We start from the raw sequence: 20,000 nt of genomic DNA, 5'->3' as shown, positions 1-20,000 counted from the left end.
CTCGTTTAATAATTAAATAACTTAATTAATACATTATTATTTTCTCTCACAGGAAATTGTATCTGAAATACAAAATGAAAATACTGCTTTTGCTACAACTTGGGGGGAAATTGTTGGCTTGGTTGAAGACCTTATGAGCGACCAAGACCTACAGAACGAGTTCGTCCTTGATGACCCAACCAAAGAGTTATACCTTGGAGACCAGCAAAATCCTGAAAAAGAGTTTTACAGCAATAGTACTCATTGTGAGTTATCAAGACAATACCCACTGAACAAGTTATACCTTGATGAGCCAGAATACAAGTTTTACCTTGGAGATTCACAAATTTTGAAAAAATCAGTAAATGAGTTCTGCCTTGATGGTTTAAATAACTACCTTGGAGACTCAGGAAAAGGGTTCTGCCAAGATGGTTCTAAATATGGGGCCTACCTTGGAGACTCACAAATTTTGAAAAAATCAGTAAATGAGTTCTGCCTTGATGGTTTAAATAACTACCTTGGAGACTCAGGAAAAGGGTTCTGCCAAGATGGTTCTAAATATGGGGCCTACCTTGGAGACTCACAAATTTTGAAAAAATCAGTAAATGAGTTCTGCCTTGATGGTTTAAATAACTACCTTGGAGACTCAGGAAAAGGGTTCTGCCAAGATGGTTCTAAATATGGGGCCTACCTTGGAGACTCACAAATTTTGAAAAAATCAGGAAATGAGTTATCCTTAAGAGACTTTGTAAGTTGGTTTTACTTTGAATACTTGAAATGTGGGTTCTGGATTGATAACTCACAATGTGATACATATCTTGGAAACTCAACAGGAATGTGGTTATACCTTGAAGACTTGGAAAGTTGGGTTTATTTTGGACACTTGAAACTTTTTTGGAGACTTTTAATTTATTATTTATTTATTTATTATTATTATTATTTTATTTATTTATATTTTGGAGACTTTTGGAGTTGCTATCACTCTTTGAGATCTAAACCTATCGATGTAGTTCTTTGTCGGATGGTGCTTGATGGGAGCAAGATCAAGAAAGTTCTGGGAAGAAAGTGCAGGCTTACTCCCCCTTTCTACGTCATCAAACCTGAAAGCCTTAAAAGACAGAATTGGAAGAAGAAAAAAAAAAAAAAAAAAATAAATAAAATATATATATATATATATATATATATATATATATATATATATATATATATATATATATATATATATATATATATATATATATATGTGGAAATCTCATTTTGAAAAAGACTGTGTTGGGCGAGGATTGAGTTGGGGTTGAGATTTTGAATGTGAGGGTTGGGGTTGAGATTTTGAATGTGAGGGTTGGGACACACACACACACACACACACACACACACACACACACACACACACACACACACACACACACACACACACACACACACACACACACACACACACACACACACACACACACACACACACACACACACACACACACACACACACACACACACACACACACACACACACACCAACAAACAAAAGTTAAGCCTTGACTATTCAGTTGAGGATTCTGTGTTTGGGGTTCACAGATTTAAGAACGTCCCCCCTTGACACACATTATATACTGTAATACACCTCGGACTTGGCCCTCTAGTGTTCACAAAGGTGTATAGTAGGAGGGAGTGAAGGGACAACCCATTGCTCCCATGGGTATTATCTGCTTAGTTTTGTCTTTTGTAATTCCTGTGAATAAAATGAACCTAAAATCTCTTCCCCTTCCAAATCATATATCTTATAAGTCCAAGGAACCGTATCTATTACAACAACAATTTTAAAAAGTTCTTTCGTCCATCGTTTAGTAAAACCCTTTTCAAAATGAGATTTCCACCTATATATTCTTACGATATCACCAACTTTGAACTTAGGTTTTCTGACATTAATCTCTTTTTCATATTTTAATTTTGTAAATGTTTCTGATGGTTTCATATTTGTTGACGTGTGAATCGTGTCATTATACTTATCCACAATATCCTGAATAAAAGATGACCATTGTTGTGAACCGAGTTGTGTGAATTTTTTATATAGTCTCTCTTTTAAGGTACGATTAAAACGTTCAACAACAACTGCCTTCCCTTCATTAAAGGTACTGTATAATGTAATACTGTTATTTTTTAGAAAATTCATAAATGTCTTGTTATAAAACTCCCTACCCTCATCAGTCCACAATTTTTTAGGTTTTCTCTTACTTTTATTAAATATCTGTTGAAAGGCTAACATAAGAGTATTACCTGTTTTGTTTTTTAATGGTACAACCCACGCATATCTACTCCTCAAATCAATAACGGTTAAAGCATACTTGTACCCATTATCATTATTGAGTTCAATCAAATCAGCAGACCAGATATAATCTACTTCCTTGGAATAAACTTTCCTTCTCTGAAACTTTGTGAATATTGGTTTATGTAATTCATCAGCTAATTGCTCTTCAATCTTAATGACATCATGAGAGCTTACAAGTTTTTTGAATTTCCAAGTCCAAGTTTCAATTTAGCACTGATCATCTTCTTCACGATGAACCTATTAACTTTTTCTCTCAAGGTTGGATTTTGTATCAGAGACAAATTATACAACATTTCTCTATCGGCTTCATGCTTTTCTTCCAACGTTGTGGTATTCCCATAATCAATATCGTGTCTCATGCACACTTCATCAACTCTATTGATGGGCTCACTCCAGGATTTAGGATTGTCTGCCTCATCTAATCTTTTATCCAAGTTTGTGCCTGGACCACAGAAAGAATACCCTGGTAGATGTAATTCCCCTGGTATTCCAGTAGTTGTAAAGTTACTTCCTGATAAAAACTTTTGTATATCTCCTCCGAGTTTGTGTTTGGAGATAAATTGATTTTTTTTTGAACCACACACCGAACATATACCTTTTTGTATAACCTTGTTATTTTTACTTTTAATATATGAAATATTTTTAGTATTAGTTTTCTTTTTACATTTGAGACAATAACTCATTTATTTATGAGAAAAATTCCTGCAGAGTGCAAAAACCTTTTGAGTTTCCAACATGCACATTTGAATCTTATTTTTTAAAACATAAAGAATCCTTAGAAATGCCTTCACTCTCTCCTCCATTTATTTAAGAAAAAAAAAATGAAAAACTTGAATTAAAATCCATATCTTGTCGATGTCAATAGTCTTGTCGAAAGTATTGCAAATAGACTTGTCAATTCTTTGCTTTCCTCCTCGGTGGGTTGAGTTATTTTCTGTAATACCCCTAATCTTTTTTTAATCTCACTGGTTTCCATATTTTGATATTTATTCATTCTCTCTCTTTCCTCCCTCTCCTCCCTCTCTCTCTTCTCTCTTTCCTCCCTCTCTCTCTTCTCCCTCTCCTCCTTCTCTCTCTTCTCTTTTTCCTCCTTCTCTTTCTTCTCCCTCTTCTCCTTTTCCTCCTCTTCCCTCTCTTCTTCAACTCCTTCCTCATCCCTTACTATCCTTGAATCGCTTACACCCCATAGAATATTACACATATATTCATCAGGATTTCTTGTTATTCCTGTATCCAAAATAATTTTTTTTACAACAGGAAACCAATAAAATTTCTTTTCAATTTCTAAAAGTGCCTACCTTTTCTTAACTTTATAATTTTTTCATTATTTAACATTCTAATTAAATCTAAAGTTGTCGGTTTATCAACATCAGCATAATGCCAATCTTTTATTGAAAATACCTCATTCTTATGTTGTAGAACATATTTATTAAAATACCGAATACCCTTTTCTTGAAGGTATGCTTGGACACAGAAATGATAATTTTCTTGAAGCCTTCTTGCTGTCATTTATGTATTAGAAATATATGTTAGAATAATATTATGGCACGAAACACCTCCCCATCTTCCCATAGTTAAATCATTTTTTATTTCCTTACTTATTATATATAATCCTGTTTTTTCTGTTTTCATGAGATAAACAAGGGCAAAACCATTATTCTTACCCTTATTAAATTCTTTTATTTGTTGTTTACTAATCGTGGCCCCACAAAACTCATTCTCGATACCAAGTGGATAATATTCTTCCTTACGAGACTTATTTAATTGTTCCAGGTCTTCGAGGCCAATTTTAAATGACCAATTATACCCTAAATCATTCATATCATACCCCCATTGTTCTATTCTCATACAAACGATACGCCCTTCTTTATAAAAATTTATTTTAATTCGAACTGTGAATTCTGTATGACCTGGAGATAATATCAACACTTCTGTATCTTTGGAATACACGGCCGTTTTATTTAAGGATATATATTGTGATAAATCGTTTAATCTCACCAAGTCATTCGCGTCAGTCGGGCTTGGATAATTTTTTAATTTATAAGCATTTTTCATGTTAATATTTTTGGTTATATTATATTTATGTCGTTCAGCCTGTGCCTTTGTGTAATAATTTGATAAATCAATATCCAGTTCTTGGGATACACCAAAGATAGAACCATCTTTACCAACATAAGTCATTTATATTAGATTAAAAATAATATCATAAAATTTTTTATTTTTGTTGAGTTGAAATAACACATATAGACATAATTGACCACAACACTTGGAATTTAATTCTTGGACTTGAAATGTTTGATAAACACCATTCTGTAAGAATTTTATGACTTCAACAGGTGGTGGAAGACCAAAACTATCAAAATAATATTTGTCTTGACTATTAAAAATACAAACCCAATGAGAACCGTTCCCATTATTATCTTCTAAGTTCATAATAATATTCTTTGTATGTTTCGGCACATTTGTTAATTCATCTCTCATACAAATAACCACATTATGAATTTTTAATTTCTTACAATATTTGACAAGTTGTATATTTGATGCTGTATTCTTTCCAAATTCTTTAAACCACTCATCAATGCTCATTTATTTATTAGAAAGATATAATCCATTACCTCTTTTCGTTAATTTTACACCTGCTTGTGCTGTAGAAGAAAGCATATCTCCAACTAACAATCTCGCTTTATCAGGCAGACCTTCAAGTTTTTCAGCAAAATCTACAATTACACCACTTCCACTAATTTGTTTCTCCAACTCTTTGTTATGTCTTTCCAATTCTTTTTGAGCCTGGAGTTGAGCCTTCCTTTCGTTGGCAGTTTTCACCGCTGTTGAAATACCGCCCGTCAATGCTCCAACCGCACTTAAACCAGCAAATAAAGGAATTAGAAATGGGAGAAATCCTCCACTCGTCTCTCTTGTTGAATATTTTTTCAACATTGGTTTTGTCATTTTAATTTTAAGTGAGCCAGTGTCATTCAAGATTTTAACCTGTTCTCTTGTGAGCAAAACATCAATTCTTACTGCTTCTTTTCTCTGAATTGTATTAACGTTAATCGTACAAGGCTTTTGATTTTGAACACAAGATGATAGTTTATGAAGATTGATTTGATTAACATATACCCCAGTTGGTACTTTGCCACTCATTTATTTAACAAAAAATTATGTGAGACTAATCATCACACCATTATCTGTATTAATCTGCAATTCTGTTTCTTCCAAAAGCAAACAATATGTATCAACTTCTTCACTCTCTCCTCTTTCAATGTATAGGGAAGTATCCAGTCGATTAGACTTTATAGTTTCCTTTTGAGCGCCCAGGTCAAACGCATAGATTGTATACAAACTTTTAAATGCTGTCATATCCAAAATAGGTTCTTTATTTCCATTACTTTCACACACCTTTTGGTAAGACTTGTATGCTTCAGCAAAATCATTTTTTTCCCAATTAATTTCCCATCTAGAGAAACGCGAAGTTGTTTCACCTTAGCATTATCACTCAATGCATTATTCTTATCAGTTGCAGTATCACCATCTGGCTTTTTAAAAATGATCCACAGATATCGTGGCTTTCCTTCCAGAACACCCAAATTCCACGTGTAAGTGGTTTGGTTGAGTTTAACGTGTTGACATCTTCTTTTGAGGTATGATACACTGAGTGGTTTCTTTGAGTTAAGTCTTCTATTCAACATCTCTTCTGTTTTAAGATTAGGAGTATATTCACTGATATACCAACTCATTTCCTCAATTACAAATTTATTCTGTTCACCAAAAGCACTACCAACACCAAAAAGCAATCGATTTTCATTATCATTCCTTTGTAGTTGAAATCTAATTTTAAGACCATACAGAACTTTATCTTGATCACAAAATCCAAATATACCTTTAAGAGGAACTGCCACAGTAAAACTATTTTCTGCTTTTGTATCATCATTATACATTCCTTTCCTTTGATTATATCCAGGTTCTGTGTTTGTTCCCGTTGACATATCAGGAATAAAACCTTCGACAGACCCCTTTCCCATTCTATCACTGAATGTATAGAGTGTAAATTTCATCATTTCAGATACAGCAGAGACATAATCAACCGCTTCAACTTCTTGTGTTCCAATATACAAACGCACACTATCAAACATTTTCCAGAAGAAATCATTTACAAGTGTAGCGTTTGTGTTATTCCCAGCCTTAGTGAATTTAAATTTACACAACAAGAAACTTTCGGAGAGATTCAAATATGTTTGTTGATGATTTATTTCAAAACTTTTTGTACCATTCGTATTCCAGTCTGTTCCAGTTATTGCATTTACCTTGAAGTAATCTTCTTTTTTAGTGGAGTTTGAGATAATAATAGTATCATCCAAATCATAGATACTATCAATTTCTTCCCTACTTGTATTTATTTAGGAAAAAAAGATGTTAAAACTTTTGAAACCCTGATCCAAGTATTTGAATTATTTTCTGTCGTTCTTGGGGGGACAACTGAGTTTTGCCTTTCTTAATTTCTTTTATTGCTTGTAATTTATGAGATTCCTTCTGAGCATCTTTTATACTCTTTACAGCACCTGCTACATTTCCCACAGCAGAAGCAGTTGAACCAATTAGATCTTTATGTTTAAGAATAGTTGAACCAATACCCATGAGAGTATCAATTATCCCATCTCCTCTAAATTGATGTCCAACACCCTTTTGTCTCTGAGGTTTATAGTATCCTCTACCAAGATACATACCTTCACCCTTGTAGTATGGGGAAAGGAACATCCCATCCCCTGTAATTATTTTATATTTTCCCAACTCGTGTTTCCTCACAATAACCATCGTATTTATTTATTGGAAAACTTCACGAAGGTGAATTCTGATGGATATAACTTCTCCATTAAAAGAAATCACACGATTATCTTGGTCGGTTATCTTAAAATTTACTCTGTGTATGGTTTTTCCTGACACAGGTAGATAAACCAAATTTTTGGGTTCCATATTGAATTTATAACCAATTGGGGTTGAGTATGCGCTGAATGAAAATATTGTATTTGTTTTTTTTCCATCATTATAAGCACCATCAATCAAATCACAGTGAATTAACACCGAATTTATTCCTGAGGATATTTGAATGACATTATCACTGTGAAACGTCTCATTAGTTTCAATCTTTTTTGAGGAGAAACCCAATAACTCTCTAAATGAATTATCAATTGTGAAATCAACCTTGTAGTTATTTTTAACTTTAATCGTTGATTTTGAAGTATGTTTTTGAATGTTTATAACAATATTTTTTGGTTCATCACCCTGTTCTTTTATAAGACGAGCAATTTCGGAAGATATTTGAGAAATCTCATATGCTCCGGGTGAGACTGTTATCGTTTTGTATCCACATCCCGGATTATAACTAAACTTGTCATTTTTCTCGGTTATATTAAATAAGGTATTATAAGTTTCCATGGACAATAAAGACGCCTCATATTCTTTTGTTGTGTCAAGTTGTAGTGGGTATGGGAATGAAGATGTGTGGTCGCTTGTTGTGAAATTGAAACTAAGGATTGTGCTTCTCATCTTATTTAATATGAGATAAAATGTCTTTATATTGATATTTATTAATTATTTTCATGTTCATCAACTGGTCTAAAATGGCTGATGCTTCATTGAAACAATTGTTATTTCCAGCCTTCTTACTACCTAACAACAATAACAGTCTATTAACTAATTGCGATGGGTCATTTGGAAGAAAACTAACACCTGAACCAAGGATACTTAAAGCCTGAATAATGTGTTTCTCCTTCTCATTCTTCCTACTTTTACCAGAAAGAATAACCTTATAATTTAGAGTGTTCAGCAGATCAATATATACTCTATCATCATTATTTTCCATATCCAATGGTTTATCAATATACTTTGATTCATCCCTCACAGTTGAACCTTGTCTTCCATCTTTTGTGAGAAGAAACATTAATCTCGGAGTTAGTTTAACAGGGGTTTGAGCAAAACCCAAGAACCTTAATTCATCATTAAATATCAATACCTTTTCAAGAACAAGATGAAATATTGCTGATTGTTCTGTTGGAATGAGTCCTGCTTTGGTTTTTGAATCCGCTGAATATTCATTGTTTTGAAGAGCATTCACAATATAATCAGGGGGTCGATTAATCTCTTCCAGTTGTTGAAATAAACCTTCATCATCATATTCTAATTCTCCTAAATGCTCTAATTCTTCCTCCGTCATTTGATCAAAATCTTTTAACATTTGAAGTTTTTTAGGAGTATATTCTACTGTGGGAACTGTGGAAACATCTTTCATTTTTTCTTGGGAAGTTTTTAAAAGTGGTTTAAAAAATTTCTCTTGTTTTCTTTCAAATGCTTCTTCGCCCGTTAGTTTCTGTTTGCGTTTCTTCTTTATGTCTTCCTACTGTTTTACAACTTTTGAAACCAACTCTTGATGTTTCTTAAATCTTCTTGCTCTTTCTTTTGCATCCATTTATTTATTGAAAAATATCATTTAATATCTCATCTTGTTTCACAACAATATATTAATATTTTTCAGTCGTGTGTTTCATGTAATCCCCAAATTCCTTTTTACTACATAATGTAGAACAATTGTCTCTCCAAAAATTGTTTATATCTATTGAATTTAACTTGAATAAAATAAAAGTATTAGCATTGTTTCTGATGGAACGACGAGGAAGTTGAAAGTACGATTGACTAAGATAAATACAATTACAAGAAGAATATCTCCCTCTTGTGTAGTAGCTGTCCATTACCGTTTGGTTTCTCTCATTAACACAATCATCAAAGATAACGAGGTTCTTTTTGGATTTATTCAAATCTTGGGGAGACGGTATATCATCCGTATTATCACTCAGAATACAAGTTATCGGTTTTGATTTCTTTTTACATCTCTGTGTATCACAAAATAGTTGTATTATATCTTCAATGTTAAAATCATTTAGGTTTTTTTGAAGTTTAAATAAACCGATTATATCTTCTTTTTGAAGACCAGCATTAAAACCTTGTGAGAGTAGTTGATACTCTGGTTAAAAACTCGACTTTGTGAAAATTATTAAATTATCATAATCTAAAAAGTTGGGAGTGAGGAGCATCTTTAAAAGTAAGCAGGTTTTTTCACATCCACTTGAACCAACGATGAGGCATCTTAATGAATTTGGGAGATTTTTATGGTTGTCAAATTTTATCTTATTTTCCCAAATGGGGAAAAAATCATTCATTTATATATTTGGAAAACAGGTTATTTAATTTATTATTGGCTTTTTTCGAAACTCTATATTTTATCCGAAGTTCAGGCTTAATTTCAAGATATTCCATTATTTTATTTATGCAATATCTTGTGTTGATATTTCCCTGAAAATCACATCCATGAATAATATATAACAACAATCCTTTGAACATTTCTCTAATACGTTCAGTTTCTTCCCTTGTAAGGAAAGGTGTGTTATCACCCTCGTACTTTACATTCATTTCTCTAATCAGTCTTGTAAAGTAATTCATTTTTGGTGTAAATCTAAAAGAATTATTTTCCTTTTTATATTTTTGATTATCATTAATTAGAAGATAATCACAGAATATACATTGTTTATAGGCTTTTGACTCTGTGTTTAACCCCCGTCTTTCACACGCAGGACAATTCTCAAATTTGTCATATGGAGAATCATGGAATTCAAGAGGCTCAAAATCGAGTAAACTATTCATATTTATAAAGTAAAACTTTACTTAAACTGAAATTCATCTTCGATATCATCTTCGATACTTTCAGAATCATCTATACTTTCATAACTATCGTTTGAACACAAACTCTCGGTGTCATAACTATCGTTTGAATGCAAACTCTCAGTATCATAATCACTCTCATAATCTTAAAAATCTTCAGTTGAATATTGACTCATATTTAATTAGTAGAAAAAACATTACCATCGATATCTATATACATTTTTTCATTAACAGATTCAACTGCTACATTTTTTATATTAAAGGTAATTTTAAAATGATCCTTAACTACAATTGAACGAAATGTCATTTCACCTGATATATTAACATCCTTTATTTCATCAGGATTTATATCTTTAGGGTTGTTGAAAAAAATACAAATTTCTCCTTGCATATTACAGATGGTCTTATCTTTTCTTTCTAAAGCTTCATCCATAAGGTTTTTATTTTTTGATACCTTTTCTTGTTTCATTGCTTTTTCTAGTTTTGAATATATTGCCAGAAGGAGAGGAGAAACTTTTGTTAGAGATACCTTAATTGATGTTCTTCCAGGTATACTAAAAGCCATTCCACTGAAGTAAATTGAAGAACTCATCATATCCACCATAATTGTTTTTATCCAATAGTTGTTATATTTATCTTTGTTCAATTTTATATCCTTGACATATTTCTCAGTATCTTTAACAAATGAAGGGATTGATTGAAACTTGTCTTTTGTGTCTTGAAACATTGTATTATTAAGTGAAAAAGTTGGAGGATAAAATGGTTTTAAGCACAGATTCACCTGTAAAATAAACGAAATTTTCATCAAGAAAATTTTAGTTTAAGCACAGATTCACCTGTAAAATAAATGAAATTTTTATCAAGAAAACTTTAGTTTAAGCACAGATTCACCTGTAAAATAAATGAAATTTTCATCAAGAAAATTTTAGTTTAAGCACAGATTCACCTGTAAAATAAACGAAATTTTCATCAAGAAAATTTTAGTTTAAGCAAAGTTTTATTATATAAATATGGTGAATACAACGTACTGCGATGTTTGTAATCACGAATATAAACATTATAGAAAACTCCTCCGAACCAACAAACACACATTTAATCTATTTCATAAAATATCTCCTCTTGAGTTGGAAAGAAAACATTGTGATATCTGCTCAAAGGATGTTTTGAAGAGTAGTTATAATAGACATCTTCAATCACAAAAACACAAGAAAAATGAGTTTAAAGTAAAGGGAGACTATTATATTGAAAACACTGATTGGGCATTTAAAGGGCATATAAAAATAAGGATTTTTCAATTTGGAGAACCCGGTCCATCATCAATAGTTGAATCAATTGAAATAGTGAAACCCGATGTTGAAAATTTTATTAAAAAGACATTAAAATAAATGAAAACTTTAAAGTTTTATATGGGAGTGAAAATGAATATGAAAAGACAAGATGAAGAACAAACTCCTTATATGAGAACAGATCTTCATTTTATAACATCATTTCAAGATTTTTTGAATTGTGGGGTTTATGAAGAACTATCAAGACAAGAGGAGGATGTTGATAATACAGTGGTAGGAAGTGGATTCAATATTAAAAAAATCATCTTTTTAGATATACACATTCTAAAATCAAACCCTCTTTAAGCTTCTTCTTATATTGAATTACCAAAAGAAATAAAACGAAAGAAGGTAGTTGTTAATATTAAGAATAATGAAAATAAATGTTTTCTCTGGTCTGTTCTTGCTCACTTACATCCACCAAAATGTAATTCAGAAAGAGTAAAACAATATATGAAATATGAGAATACCTTGGACATTAAAGATTTTAAATTCCCAATGCCACTAACAGATATTCCTAAATTTGAGAAAAAGAATAATCATTCTATTAATGTATATGGATTAACGGATACAAACAAAGTTCAAATATTAAAAATTTCAAACAACTATAAAAATGAAGAAACACACATTGATCTTTTATATTTTAGTGTTGGAAAGAATTTACATTACACATACATCAATAATTTATCAAGATTAATCTCTTCTCGGGTATTCAGAACAGCAAACAAAATATATCCTTGTAAGCGATGTCTTAATTCATTTCATACAAAAGAACGATTAGAACAACATTCAAAATATTGTAATCATAAATCAGCTGTAATTACAATGCCTAAACCTGGTGAAAAGATTTCTTTTGAAGATTATAATAAATCTATCATGCACCCATTTGTGATATACGCTGATTTTGAGTGTATCCTTAAAAAGATAAATACTGCTTCTCCTAATCCAAAAGAATCATATACAAATAAATATCAAAAACATATTCCTTGTGGTTTATGTTATTATATCAAATCATCTGTTGGAGAAAAGTATAATAAACTTGAACATTATAGTGGAAAAATGCTTCACAAGAGTTTGTAAAACGATTAGAAAAGGATTGTATAAGACTAACTAAATTAATGAAAGAAACAAATGAACCGATGAAATTAACCAAAGAAGAAAAATTAGAATATAGAAAGAACAATATCTGTCATATTTGTGAGGAGGAAATTGAGGAGTCTGAAGTTACGGATCATTGTCATCTTACTGGTAAATATAGAGGTCCCGCTTATTCCTGTTGTAATCTTAATTATAAATTACCTTCTTTTATTCCAGTCTTTCTTCACAACAGCGCCAACTATGATACACATCTATTTATAAATGAACTTTCAAAAACACCAGGGAATATTTCTGCCATAACAAACACAAGTCAAAAGTATATTTCATTTACAAAAATGATATTCACAAAACCTATAACTCGTATTCGGTTTCTTGATTCTTACAAGTTTATGGGAACACCACTAGCCAACCTCGCATCAAATCTAAGCTCCACGGGCTCTTTTCCAAATCTTAATTCATTCTTTCCAAAAGAGGAAATTCTAACTAAAGAGGAAATTCAGATTAAAGAGAGAATTCAAAGTAAAGAGGAAATTCTAATTAATGAAGAAATTCTTACTGAAGATGAAATTCTAATTATACAGAAAATTCGAACAAAGAATGAAATTCTAACTAAAGAGGAAATTCTGATTATAGATGAAATTCTGATTAAAGAGTGAATTCTAACTAGAGAGGAAATTGAAACAAGGAATGAAATTCAAAGTAAAGAGAAAATTCTTACAAGTAAGGGAATTTATCCTTATGGTTATATGGATTCATTTATGAGATTTAAAGAAACACAACTTCCTTCAAAAGAAAGTTTCTATAATAACCTTTATGAAGAAGAGATAAGTGATAAGGAATATAAACACGCACAAGAAATTTGGAAAATATTTAAGATAAAGAACCTTGGAGAATATCATGATTTGTATCTAAAAACAGATGTTTTATTGTTAGCTGATGTGTTTGAAGCTTTTAGATCACTCTGTCATAATAAAAATTGTTATGGATTCGATCCTGCCCACTATTTCACAGCTCCTGGTTTAGCTTGGAGTGCAATGTTGAAAATGACAAAACAAGATATAGATTTAGTCAGTGATGTAGATATGCTTTTGATGATTGAGAAGTCTAAGAGAGGTGGAATATCACAAGTATGTTCAAAAAGACATGCTAAAGCAAATAATAAATATCTTCCAAATTATGAGAGTGAAAAAGATAGTAATTATTTGATGTACTTTGATGCTAATAATTTGTATGGATGGGCAATGTCTCAATCTCTGCCTTATGGTAAATTAGAGTGGGTGGAAGAAAAGGATTATGAAAAGGCTTTGATGAATATTGTTATTTCTTCTCAAGAGGAATTGAATGAGGAAGAAGAAGGTTATTATTTTGAAGTTGATTTGAGGTACCTGAGTGATCTTCATAATAAGCATAAAGATCTTCCTTTTGCATGTGAGAAAGAAACCCCAAAGAAAGAATGGTTAAGTGATTATCATAAAAGTTTTAATATTAAAGGTAAATCAACAGAAAAGTTATTAACAACATTCTATGATAAAGAGGGATATGTTTTGCATCAAAGGAACTTGAGACAATATTTATCTGCTGGGTTGAGAGTAGCTAAAATTCATAGAGTTTTAAAATTTAAACAAAGTCCTTGGATGAAAAAGTATATTAAATTCAATACAGATATGAGAACAAATACAAAAGTAAAATTTGAAGGGGAATTCTATAAATTGATGAATAATGCTGTCTTTGGAAAGACAATGGAGAATGTTAGAAACAGGCAAAACATTAGATTTGCAACATCTTGGAAAGAAGCTTCTAGATTGATAAATAAACCAAGTTTTGAGAGAGAAGAGGTTTTTTCAGAGAACTTTTCTGCTATTCATATGAAAAAGGAAAGTATTGTCATGGATAAACCAATTTATATTGGAACAGCAGTTCTTGATTTATCAAAGATATTGATGTATGATTATTTGTATAATGATTTAAAGAAAGAGTATGGTGAAAATGTTTCATTGTTGTATATATATATATATTATATTACATCCTATAAAAAGGGCTGTTTGTGAAAAAATATTGAATCAAATTGAAATTTCCTTTCAAACATAGATGAAAAAACCCTGCAAGTACAGGCTGTCTTATACATTCATTACTCGGCAAAGGCAATTTTGCACACCCAGCATGTGCAGCCTTATATGGGTATCAACTTGCAAAACACTTTCACTGGTCAAGATTTAGAGAAGAAGGTAATGATACCATTATGTTTCTCCATTGGTGTTCCTATGGCCCAGAGAAGACTTCGTGAAGCCCAAAGATGGAAAATTATTGTGATGAACATGCTAGAATGTCATGGAGTGAAATTGGATCTGGATGTGCAAAGCTGATACAGACATACCCAAGAAGATTTTAAGTTGTAATCACTGCCAAAGGCACTTCCACAAAGTGTTGACTCAGTGGGTTGAATTCTTAGTGGCACAAGACATTTCAGCAATTCATTTTTAAATGATTTGTAAAAAAAATTCAAAACATGTTTTCACCTTGTCATTATGGGGTATTTTGTGTAGATCGGTGACAAAAATATTACATTGAATCCATTTAAAATTCAGGCTGTTACACAACAAAATGTGACAAAAGTCGAGGGGTGTGAATACTTTCTGAATGCACTGGAGACCTGGACTACTTTGGTTGTTAATATATATAGGACCACAAATGATACAATGATACCCTTTGTTTTATATGATACAGAATCTCTTAAAGGTTTCTTTATTTTCAAGTCTGCTTGTTTTATGCAAAAGAAAATGGCGACTCCAATGAAGAAAGCTCAGTGCATCAATGGTTCATCAAGTCGAAATCCGACACGCAAGTTCAGCGTAATTTCCGTGCAAGGTATGGAAGGAATCCGCCATCATGGACTAGTATCAGAGGGTGGTACAGGAGGTTTAAAGAGACTGGGAGGTGTCAGAAACAGAAAAGAACCGATCAACCAAGAACAAGTGCAGCAGACGTTGAATGAGTTTGTAAATCATTTCAAAAAGTCCCGGAAAATCAATTTGACAACTTCCTTTCTGGGCTTACACCCTCTGCTCTTTCTGTGCTTTGTCCACCTCTCACGTTTCTGCAGGGGGCACATGGTTTACCATCAACCGATCCATCCATCCATCGGGACCATACTCTGTGCAGAGCATTGGTGCTGCCTAAGCAGTCTTCGTAGCTTCTGGGCAAAACCCAGGATGGGTCGCTACTCCAACACAAGATACCAGCAAGCTGGTATTCATTTTGCTGACCTCGGAAGGATGTCAGGCTGAGTCAACCCCACCTGGTATTAATTCAACAGAAAGTGGAATTTGAATTCAGGATCCTGGGATCCCAAGCCCACCACCCTAACCATTAAGTCAACACCAGGCATACCATCAATCCCTTCTGGTGAAACTAACTCAATTCATGAACACTGCTCACCTCCACTCATTTGTTTATCTTTTTCTTGCCTGTGGAACCAACTTCCACATTCTCTTTAATCTCATTCTTCCCTACAAGTCTTCAAAATAGCTGTTCACCACCATCTCTGATCATCCTTAATCCAAAAACATGATATTTTCTCACAATTCAACCCCTCGCCCTACCTCCTCTGCCAAACCAACCTCAGGCCCTCCTTCCAAATTTCCAGTTTTTCTCTGCTGAGAGCTTCTTTCTGTATCCATCTTGTCCAGCTCATGTATACTGTCTTTCTCCCCGTTCCACCCCACACCCATTGTTGATCTAAGTCTTTGTCTATCTTGTGCTTCAACTGCACTGTTGCTGTCTCCTCCTCCCCCCCCTCCCCCACAACCCTCAACTCTTCTATTTGTCCTGTTTTGCCATTATCCATTTATAGTTTACTCGCTCTTCCATGATACAAAAAAACAAATAAGGGTGAGGGTCGAGCCCAAAACCAAGAGGGCTTCCCTGGGTTAAAAAGCAACCAAAGAAGATGGCGAAGATGAAAAAGCAATGAAAGAAGATGGTAATGTGTGATGATTATTTGAGATCGAGAAAATTGAGAAATAACTTGAATTGTTGCAAATTGACAGAAGTTGAGAATATATTGCTTGGGAGGCTGTTGTAAAGAGTGGTTGTGTGGAGGGAGGAGAAGAAGGAGGCATGGTGATTGGTGGAGAGGGTGATGGGTAGAAGCTCGACTGGTGTTTCAAACATAGTGAAAAAGAGGAGGGACAGAAACAGTGTGTTTGATAGGGCAGCAACTGTGGTATTAGTCGTTGTAGAGGCACAAGGAAGAGATTGCTGGACAGAGGGCCAAAGGTTGGAGATCGCTAGCCAAAGTAGGATCATTAATCAGTCAGACAGCCTTGGATTGGACATGATCCATCTATCCATTGGGACCATACTCTGTGTAGAGCGTTAGTGCTGCCAAAGCAGACTCCTTGGCTATTGGACACAATCCTGACGGGTCACCACTTCGACACAGTACATCAGCATGCTGGCACTCATTTTGCTGACCTCAGAAGGATGACAGGCAGAGTCAACCACACCTAGTATTAATTCAACAGCAGAGTGGGGTTTGAACTCAGGATCAGAGGAATCCCAAGTCCACCACCCAAACCATTGAGCTAACATTAGGCATACATGATCCAGAATACCGGTGATTGGTGGAGGAGTGTCGCCCCAGACGTGGGAGCAGTATTCCATCATTGGTCTGACTTGGGATATATAGTGTGTGAAAAGCTGATGGGAATTTTTAAGTAGTTTAAGTCGTAGCTCCAAAAAGGAAACTAAGTTTCTTGGAGGCAGATTTGGCAATACTTAGATTGTGAGGCTGCCAGAAGAGATTGCTGGAGATGGTGACAGCAAACATATTAATTGAGGATTGCAAGAGTTGAGAGCTGGTTGTGAAAAGAGATGTGGCTGTGTTTTTCTTGCTGGATACAAGGAGGGTTTGAGTCTTGGACTGATTGAAAGTGACATGTTTGTCAGAGCGCCATTAGAGGATGAGATTGAGATCTGACTGAACGAGGCAACAGTTGAGAGGCGAACAGCAACAAGGGACTGAGAGGAAGTTAACTGGGATATCTAACTGGTGGAGGAGTGGAGTATGTAATCGTCAGCAAATCAATGAACAGGGTTGTTTGTAGATGTGAGGAGGTCATTGAAGAAAATAAGAAAGAGGGAGTGTGAGATTACAGAACTTTGAGGGACACCAGAATGAATGTGATAGGGTTCAGAGAGGGCTGCTTTAATGCAGGAAGAGAGGGATTACCCAGCAAGGAAGCTGGAAAACCAAGAGATGATCTGAGGCTGATTACCATACATTGGGAGCTTCACACAGAGCCCTTTGTGCCAAATTCTGCCAAAGGCTTTGCTGATATCCAGTGGAACAACTCTACTGTCTCCGAAGTGATCGAGAACTGATGACTATTATTTGATGTAAGGCCAGGAAGTCATCGGTGAACCTGGCTTTGCAGAAGCCATATTGGTGGGCATTGCTGAGAGAGCAGGATTTGAGGTGGGTTAAAAGCTGTGTATTGATACGAGACTCAATGACTGGAGATGTTGGAGGTCTTTACCAGAACCTAACAGAGACACAGAAATGAGCTGGCATCAATGCTCCATCAACCATTCCCTTAAGCAACATTATTTTAGCTGAATGTTAGATAAATGTTGAATTTTTAAATATGTGAGATGTTGAATAATTATTCAACTGGAATGGCACTCGGTAGAAAGAGCACATCGCCTCGCCTGCTCATTCTGAACAAAAATACCATCATTAACTGAACACCCTACTATTATGGCCCACTGCTAATAATAATATGGCCCACATATTCATATGTTCCATCCACCTTATTACGCAACATACATTGCCATTGTCCGTAGTTTTATTGATTACTAGATGACCGGTGAACCTGTTGGGTTCCTGTTGTGACAGCGGTTGATGAAAAAAATCATTTCAAGAAAAAAAGAAGATAGCTCCAGCGAACTATACTGCTGAGGTTGTTTGCATTGAACAAATACTCCCGAAAAGTACTTGACTGAATTGATTTTTTAACAATTCGTTTCGCTGCCCGATTTGAAAGAAACTTGATAATGCACACCACAGGCGAATGGTGAGTAAGGTGGCCCTAACATTTTTGTGTATATATATATATATATATATATATATATATATATATATATATATATATATATATATATATATATATATATATATATATTGCGAATTCGCGCCCGCCGGCGTGCGAGTGGCCACATAACTCGAATCGCGGCACGTCGCCCACCGGACGGACAATTCCGTCGTGACCCTCTCGGACTAACGCCGGGAACTAGTCACGGGTGGGCCTTTCGGCCTCACCACAACCGTGCCAATCGGCCCCCCACGTGGGATAGGGTTGTTCGCCAAATTCGACCTACCTAAGTACCCACACGGAGGGTAGACCGGGCGATCGCACCTCGCTGCAGGTCGACCCCGGACATGGGACACTTAAGCGACCCGTTCCGTACTATCGGGATAACCGAGCGGTGCTATCGTCAACCTCGACGGTTCCGATTAATTATCGGGCGTATGAAGCCCACTTACCAACCCTTTACGTGAAGTAAGATGGAGATTCAATTAAAGAAAAGACGAAGCGAAACGGGAAAAACAGTTCAACATCAGGCACATTTATTCCGCGGCAAACGGAAAGCACACATATACAATTACAACAATTATGCACCAAAAGCAAATGTAAAAGAAACACAACAATTATGCACCAAAAGCAATTGCAACAAAAGAAACACAATGCAGATGTACTACCGACTACGCGAGCACACGGCAACACTTACACAGTTTTACTTTACAGACGGCGCCGACAACACATATATTCAAAAGCAAAAGAAAAGGGCCACCCTCAACGACAAGGGTGCGGACGGGCTTGTGGGCCGAGACCGCGTGGAGCCGACCCGTCTTGTGATGAGCCGCAAAATGTCGCGGCGGTGCCCCGACTCCGCGCTCCTCCGCGGGTTTCGTTGGCACTGCTTGGAATGGGGTGGGAACGGGGCCCCCTTTTCGCACTATCTCAGCGCGGGGGGAAACGGGGGGTTGTTGATGCTCTGGGGAAAGAGGATAGCTGGCTTGCTTGGGTCCGGCGACGAGCGACTCCACTGCGACCTCGACCGCGTTCCCGGCTTCCCCTCTCTGCAACTCCTCGACAGACTCCGAACCCCGACAGACCGACTCTCCGCCAGACCCGTCTTGACTGCTGCTGCCACACTTCGCCGCCACCACACCTCTCCAACTCGCCCGAGCCCGAAACAGAAACTGCCTGAATTCGCCCCGCGCTCGGCGCTTTATAGTACGGCAGGAGAATCCATATGCAAATTTCCGGATCAGGATGGGCTCGGGGGCGGAGCCACGCTCGCCCATTGGACGGAGGAAAAGTGGGCGTGAACCTTCCCTGATCCTCGAATTTGCATATATCGATTCTACTCCGACGCGCCTGGAGGCGGGGCCAAATCGCCCCGCGCTTAATGATTGGAGGGATCGGAAGTGGGCGTGTATCATTCCTGATCCGACTTTTCCTCGGAAAGGCCGCTTTTTGCACCCGCGGCTCAGCGCG

General features: G+C 35.2%; 1 long non-coding RNA gene across 1 annotated transcript in view; it reads left to right on the top strand.

Moving 5' to 3' along the window:
• LOC147014236 (uncharacterized) overlaps positions 1-1,139 on the top strand; it is a 2,475-nt gene extending 1,336 nt beyond the window's left edge. Inside the window, exon 2 of the long non-coding RNA XR_015050435.1 lies at positions 53-1,139. This is a non-coding gene — a long non-coding RNA (uncharacterized LOC147014236). The remainder of the gene's footprint in view (positions 1-52) is intronic.
• The last annotated feature ends 18,861 nt before the right edge of the window (positions 1,140-20,000 follow it).

The sequence above is a fragment of the Eptatretus burgeri genome, chromosome 13, assembly GCF_056783735.1.
Source record: "Eptatretus burgeri isolate ZD-2024b chromosome 13, Ebu_testis_v1, whole genome shotgun sequence".
Lineage (NCBI taxonomy): Eukaryota > Metazoa > Chordata > Myxini > Myxiniformes > Myxinidae > Eptatretus > Eptatretus burgeri.
This window is presented reverse-complemented; position numbering and strand designations above follow the sequence as displayed.